This window comes from Phyllostomus discolor, chromosome 7, assembly GCF_004126475.2.
Source record: "Phyllostomus discolor isolate MPI-MPIP mPhyDis1 chromosome 7, mPhyDis1.pri.v3, whole genome shotgun sequence".
Lineage (NCBI taxonomy): Eukaryota > Metazoa > Chordata > Mammalia > Chiroptera > Phyllostomidae > Phyllostomus > Phyllostomus discolor.
The window spans coordinates 23,874,602-23,882,558 of record NC_040909.2 but is presented as its reverse complement, the minus strand read 5'-3'; the positions used below and the strand labels follow the sequence as shown (position 1 = coordinate 23,882,558).

Genomic DNA, 7,957 nt, shown 5'->3' with positions numbered 1-7,957 from the left:
CCCACCTTTTATGAGTTTTAAGGTAGACAATATTGATATAAATAGGAAGCTTATTGAAAGTAACTAAAGGAATGTGTAAATGAGCATCTGTGTTTTGTTTTTTCCTCTCTCTCCCATCCTCGTGAGTGAGTCTTGTGCTGGGTGTATTGAGACACTGTGCTCCTGGTGTGGGTATTCTCAAGTCATGGTGGTGTGGCTTCAGGTAAATTGTAGTGATAGTGGAATGATGGTGTTCCAGAGGCTGGAAAGGAAATCTCTTCAAAGAGGCCCATGTAAATATACAGACTAGGGTACCTGAGATATGTCTTTCCTGAAAGAAGAAGGTATTCCCATTGGACTATTAATATAATATTGTAATGATTAGTATATGTCCTAAACTTCAGGCCAAATAAAAATGAGAGTGATGCCATGAGGTAAGTCAATGACAGGCCGTTATGTGTCATCATCTCAACAGCAAAAATATGTGTGGGAAGCCATTCCATGGTTTGAATATAAAGATTGGTGAAAGAAAAAAAGATAGTAGATTTTTTTTGGTGCTGTGAGTCCACTACTCTTGACTCATTTCTGTCATATATATTAGGAAATACAGTAAGAAATGATGAATTCCAAACCCTAACTCTTTGAATCAGAGAATAGTTTGATCACTTGGAATTTTTGTTTTTAAATGTTTTAAAAGAATTCAGCTGTTTCAAAGATATGCTACTGTACACCTTTAAAAGCTGGAAAAAAAACCTTGCTAGACAAGTAGCTGTTAAAATATGCAAAAGTACATGAATATGCAAATATAAAACAACAAGCTTAAATCATTATTTTAAAGATTCTTTTTTTTTTTGCCTCAAACATCAGATTTCTTCAACTGTCATTAGGTCAAAGTGAAGAAATGTTAGTCATCATGTAATCACATACAATACTCCTATTAACAGATTTTTCTTCACTCACCTTTCTAATTGTTTTTGGAATCTTGACCTGAAACATCAGTCCTTTGGTCTTGGTTTCTGTGTTTGTTAGACTGTTGATCTTGACCTCAAAATTTCATCTCATTTCTCAATGTAGGGCTTAGTTAGATGTTTGTTTCTCTCTGGCTGCTGCTTCAGACTGGAGCTGTTAGAGAACATAGCCGGGACATTTCCTGCCTCAGCTAGGCTTTGGGACCTGCTGTTGGCCGGGAACCAGGTCCAAATGATGCTATTTCCTGCTGCTAACTTAAGTTAGTGAGCGGTTTTTATGTTAGTGTTTTGGCTGCTTGCCCCTGGCTCTGTCCAAGGAGTTTAGATTTCTATTTTTGTTCTCTTGGTGACCCACATTCTCTAGAGACTTAAGATCCTCTTTGTTTTTGATGAATGGTTACAACATCCTTTTTGAAAGTGCTCTTTTCCTGTCCCATCACCTTCAATGTGTGAAATGTTTCCCATGTTCCATGTGTGACTCTGCATAAAGTTACTAGCAATACAACTTTACATCTGTGATCTCTCCACTCCACTTCCTCTCCCTCTCTTTTCTGTGGGTGGTCAATTTAAACTGTTCTTAGTCTTTTGATTTCATTCTGTTCAGAATCTCTTCTTTTCAGTGGTCTACAAAAGCTGCAGGAAAGCACATTGGGCATTATCTAGAGATTTACATCCTGAGTACACTTATTGAGTATTAGGTACAACTCAAATTCTGCCCAGAGTTCTTGAGCACTACTGCATGCATTCAATAAGGATTTAGTGAGTAAATACTATATGCCAAGCTGGCACTATAAGAGGTTTTGAAAAGGAAAGAGGAGTAAGGTAAGGCCCCAGATTTTGAGGGCTTCACAGTTTGGTATCAGGTGACAATTACCCAGAGACAAAAACAGCACAATGTACATTATGCTATAAGAGAGAGTATAAGATGGCTTGAGTAAGACATTGTCCTTGAGGGCTGAAGGTTGCCCTTGAGGAATGGAATATAATAAACAATATCTTTTTGAATTAATATATGGGTTATAATGTAGTGATATGTACAAGGTGTTATGGTATCATGGTTTCTCTGGTATATGGTCCTTGTCCATTTTCCTAGTTTTGGGAATTCCTCTGGGAAACTGATTTTCTTCCTTTTCTCAGTTAATTGGGTTTGTGTGGGACTGTCCTCACCCCCAACTTCAGTACTAAAGTAATGAGTGCATTTCATACCACTGACCATACCATGAATACACGATTCCAATCAGGTCAATGAGAGTAAGTCCCAGGACTTTTTTTAAGATTGTAGAGAACTATTTACTTTTCCATCAGAACATCTAGGAGAAGGAGTCACACCTGAAATTTCCTAAAGACATCTTTGCACATGGAGAAAGCTCCTGTCTAAGAATGGACTAACACAATGGACAGGAGAAAGGAGAGGTAGAAATACTAAGAGTGAGCCTGACAACCTTATTTGAGCCCTGGAGTTAAGCCTCTTCTTGGTCTTTACAGTCACATGAGCCTGCAATTTGCCATTTTGCTTAAGCCAGTTTGAGTATGTGTTCTGTTTTTCGCTACTAAAAGAGAAGACCTGCTGACACAGATAGGAACCCAAAGCTGAGATCCTCTAACTCTGCTCAGGAGAACATTTCACTGAAGTGAATCTCCAGCTGAGTGTTAGAGGATGGGCAGATGTAGATCATCTAGATAAAGAAGGAAGGGCATTCCTGGCAGAGGAATTGGTTCCAGCAAAGTGCAGAAGTGAGAGAAACAATGCCATATTGTACTTTTAGAAAAGAAATGGAGATGTACCAAGTTTATGTGAAAACAAGCAAGTAAATCTTTAGAGGGCACCAGTCAAATTGGTATGTGGGTTTATTAGTTAAACACTTTAGTTATAAGTAACTGTGAACTTTTACTTAATAGGTTGTTAACCTAGTCAGATCCAGTGGTGCCAGAACTGATTAGAAAGCTCAGTGGTATCACCAAGAACTCATTCTCTTTTCATCCTCCCCCCTCTCACCATGTTTGCTTTGGACCTCAAGCTTTCCCCCTTGCTGATGATGGCTAGATGCTCCACCTTACATTGTTCTCTTTCTCTCTCTTCCTCTCGCTCAAACCATGGAGGACAAAATCCTCCTTCACCCAGTAGATTTTTCATTACAGGCTGTTGGACAGGAATAGGTTACGTCCTATTCTCGAAAGGAATGAGATTGCGGTGATGGCTGAGACCAATTAGTTCATGTCATGGAGCTGAGCAAATTGTCATTCAGTATGAAATTAAGGGTCTACTAGCTAGAAAAGAGTAACTGTATGTACGAGAATAGCTGCCATGCAGGAAATCAACAGGGTCAGCTGGAAGGATTGATCTGGATACGGTGTCAATATAGACACATCCTCTTTATTGCTTAAAAAGCTACTTCTCTCAGGGAGCTGCTTCTCACAGTCAGTATTTTACAGGGTCATTTTAAACCAACATCATTCTTGGCAAAGGCCGTTTGAACCTGGCAAAATATCTAAAGTTTAAAAAGTACTTCTTCCAGCCCTGGCTGGTGTGGCTCAGTGAATTGAGTGCTGGCCTATAAACCAAAGGGTCGCCTGTTTGATTCACATGCTTGGGTTGCAGGCCAGGTCCCCAGTAGGGTTACGAGAGAGGCAACCACACATTGATGTTTCTCTCCCTTTCTCCCTGCCTTCCCCTCTGTCTAAAACTAACTAAATCTTTTTTAAAAAAGGACTTCTTTTTTACCAGTAACTTGGACACATATTTTAGGGGACACACTACCTGTAACCTTGTAGAAAACAATATCAGTAATAAAGACATAATGGTTAACAGTGAGTACTGCCATTCATTATATATCTGATTGTTGGCTTTTCTTATCCAGAAGCATTTATGTAAATTTATCTCATTTCTTCTGTATAACCATGCCTAAGTGGTAGCTGGTTTTTTTTTTTCAGTTTACCAATGAAAAAGTTGAAAAACAGAAAGTTTCGATTACTTTTCAAGTTACACAGTGATGCAGGGAAAGAGCCAGGTTCAGAAAGACCTCCTACCTCCAGTGCTCTTTCTGTGATTTCCTAAAGCTCCCAGATGCCAAATCTATCCTCTGCTTTGTTTATCCACCAACCTTTCTTCAGTGGGTTCAAGGTGATGTGTGTTAGTATGGAGCTACAGAAATGTTTCTTGAACCAGAGTCGGTGATGGTTTTATTATCTTGGTGGTGAATAAACACTGTAATGTCATGTTGATGATGCTTTGGGCCTGGTGATGGGACTTGTATACCTTCTGCTCTGAAAGACACATTGTATACTCATTTGCACTAGAATTTTAAAGGGCTATAGAAGTTCCTGCATCTTATTGTAAAACCTGAAAAAGGCAAGTATAAACACCATGCCACTGCCATTTCTAAAATGGAACTTTTTCATTGCTACTGCTTCATATAACAGCAGGTATGAAGTGCCATATACATTATAGTTTTGTTTTGTTATGTGAAGGGTGTGAGAGAAATATTCATGATATAGTGAAAAAAGGATTGAATTTAGAGTCAGAAAATTTAGATGTACATCTTCACTGATTTTTTTTTAAAAAAGATTTTATTTATTTATTTTTAGGGAGAGGGGGAAAGAGGGAGAAAGAAAGGAAGAGAAACATTGATCGGTTGTTTCTCAAATGCTCTGTGACTGGGGCCAAACCCACAGCCCAGGCGTGTGACCTGACCAGGAATTGAACCTGAACTGCTGTCCTTTTGCTTTGCAGGATGATGCCCAGCCCACTGAGCCCCACACAGGTCAAGGCTCTTTACTGTGATTTTAATGAGTAACTTGGGTTAAGTCTTTTGACTTCTACCATGTTTAATTTTCTCAACCTTTGCATGGGAAAGGTGATAATGATGTTGAGAAGCATGATCTTTCTGTTTGTTGTGAAGCTGACAAGTTTGTGAATATGATTGTCAAACAATTATTATTTTTTTCCTCACAATTTCCATTGTGTTATTTCATCCTTGGTACATTATTCCTGAATTCATGCATTTGAAATCAAGGTCTGGCTTTATGTATCCAAGGGCATTCGTGGTACTCTTCCAAGAGCTATATATTTATGAGAAAAGCTTCTCCACCTCTACCTCTTCCTTAATTCTCTTCTGATTTGTAAAACTCAGGGTTCTCAACCTTGACACTATTGACATTTTGGAACACATGATTCCTAGCTGTGGGGAGCTGTCCCGTGTATTGTAGGGCATTTATCATGATTTTTAGCCTCATTCCACTAGATGTCAACAGCAACCTATTCCTCCCTTATCACAGGACAATCAGAAAAGTCCCTGGACATTGACAAAGTCTTCAGGGGCCAGGGGAGGTGGTGGTGGTGGTCAAATTGCCTCCAGCTGAGAAATGCTGATATAACTCTATAATCTATACCTTTCTCTACCAGACTTAGAAGACCTGTATTTGTTTAATTCAACTTCAGTAATATAAAATATGTGGTATATTTGAATAGTATTTGGTTCAGAATTAATGAATGTGACTTTTAAATTATTTCATAATTCAGGACACTTTGTGAAATTATGCACATTGTGCTTTGGAAGTACAGTATAATTGAGTTTTAAAAAACTAATCAAAATTTTCAATTAGATAAGCTCTATCCATTTAGGTCAGAAGTTTTCTTTAAAGGAATCTTTACTTTGGTAATCACAATAAAGAGATCTACATTTTTTACATTGTGAAAAAGGAAATCCTGATGTAGATTTCAATAACATGACAGATGACATTGAACCATGGTTACTTCTATTTATACTGCAGATGAGATTATGACAGAAAATACATTTAAATGGCACATACATTTGATCTTAATAATTTAAAAAATTAAAGTTAGTATGGGTTTAATAATGTACTTGAAAATCTATGTCCTGAAAAAGGAGCTATAAAATATTCATGAGAGAGAAAAATCAAACTAAATTAATTTAGTGGTTATTGTGACTTTTGTAGAGCAAAGCAATTTGAGTACCCAGAGACTTAAATTTCCCTTGTCACAGACAGATGATAAATACATTGTTTGACATGGTAGGCCCACTCAGTTGATATATTTTAGGCCCTTGTAGCTCTGCTGTTTGAGTTGTTGAAAAACCTTTTATCATCCAACTTTATACAAATAGGAAAAAATTCTGTTTGCTATCAGGGAGGCCAAACTGGTCAAAGGAAGTAACTACAAAACAACTCGGTTCACATTTGTGTATGTAGCATCACCAGAAGGAGCACCTGTATTCAAAAGCCTTTATGAAATATTTATTAGGAATATTTTTAATGAGATGGCCAGTGGGGCTCTGTTTTAGAATGTTTGGTTTTCGATTCATTAGCTTTGGTTCCATCTCTATATAACTCTCTCTAAAAAGAATTGTCATGTTACCAATATGTGCCTGTGACACTGGCCCAAGTTTAAACAAAGAGGTCATTTGTGTTTTTGTTTCTCAAAATTATTCCTGCCCACTCACACTTGCAGAAATCAGGCAGTTACATTCTATTAACCTTCTAGATATTATGTAGGTTGGTCAAGTGTGGATAGATAAGGGTAGGAAAAAGGGTACAGATCAAAATTTGCTTCTGCAGTGATGTTTTGAGGGACTAGAGTCTTGTCACTCATCAATCTTTCATGCTAAGGTTCTCTGAAGTCTTGTAACTCCTATTTCTATGAATATATAGATATCTGTCCAGAAGGTATCCATCCATGTCTCTATTATGAAAAAAATATATATATATATTGAAGAATATACAAGACACAAGAAACATTATACACAGGACAATGACACCTCAGTTCCCTTCAAAGTAGGCGCCTTGGGACCTCATACAGTTGTAATCACCATCAGCTGCTCTGTCGTATTTTCCTGAATCTCATCAATGGTCTGAAATCCCTTTCCTTTCAAAGGTAATTTTAGTTCTGGGAAAAACCAGAAGTCGCAGGGTGCTAAATCTGGGCCACAGTGGGACTGAGTCACTGGGGTGGTTTGATGTTTTGCCAAAAAACTCTGCATGAAAGACATGATGCATGAGTGGGCACATTGTAGTGAGGAAGCTACCAGTCATCAGTTGCCCATAGCTGTGGCCTCCTGGATCACCTGAATAGGTTCTGTGGAGGAATGTCCAAGCTTAATGCAAAATTTAATGCAGATTCATTGCTCTACTTGCTCAGTCATTGGGAATACGATGGCAATACAGTACACATGCTCACACAATGGAATCTACCCCTCCCCAACTGACTAATACTGTGAGGACATCATTGTTCATGCATACACATTCCAGTCCACCCTGCTTGGCTACCTGGTTACATGGATGTCACACAAACCATTCTGGTTTTATTAACAATGGTTGGACTTTTTCCAGACAGACCTTATATGTTAGCTGGTGGAAAGACCTTGCCATACTTTCTATAGGGGAGTTTCTCCATCAAGACATGATCCTCAATTTCTTTCTCAGCTTTCCTACTGATGGGTCTTTAGTGGACCACTTAACTTTCTCAACTTTTGAATTTCTTAGTCAGGACTTTAGTTTCCTCCTCCCATCAGAAAAAAATGATATTTTAGATTACTGGTTGTCTGGAGGTCAGGGCTGGGGTTGAAACAGAATAATGGTAAAAGCAATGAGAAGCCACCAAAGTCTTTTAAAAAATTTTTGCAGCTTATATTTTTATTGAAAATGGCTCCTCCTTTGAGATGGGTATGAGGGGATGAGAATGTATGTTGGAAGCCCTGTTAAACTATCTCAATTTTCCAGGTGAGAGATAATGCTGGACAAGAGTGGTGATAATAAAACATGGAAAAATAAAAATATCTAAGAAATAGTTTGTGGGTAAAACCAATAAGACCTAATAGATTTGGTGCAACACATGAAACGTGAAATTCAAGGAGGTCCCTTAGTTTTTGGCTTGAGCAACAGGATGGGTTATGTTCCATTTATTGACATAAGTAACCCCGAGAAAGGTAAAGAGATATAATTAAAACTTGAGTTTTAGACGTATTAGTTTGACAGCTTCTACAGCATGAGAAGCA

At 38.0% G+C, this 7,957-nt stretch overlaps 1 non-coding gene across 1 annotated transcript; it reads right to left on the bottom strand.

The window, feature by feature from the left end:
- Positions 1–833: 833 nt before the first annotated feature.
- Positions 834–898, bottom strand: LOC114502194. The gene has a single exon (XR_003685044.1). It is a non-coding gene; the product is annotated as a small nucleolar RNA SNORD37 (small nucleolar RNA).
- Positions 899–7,957: the final 7,059 nt, after the last annotated feature.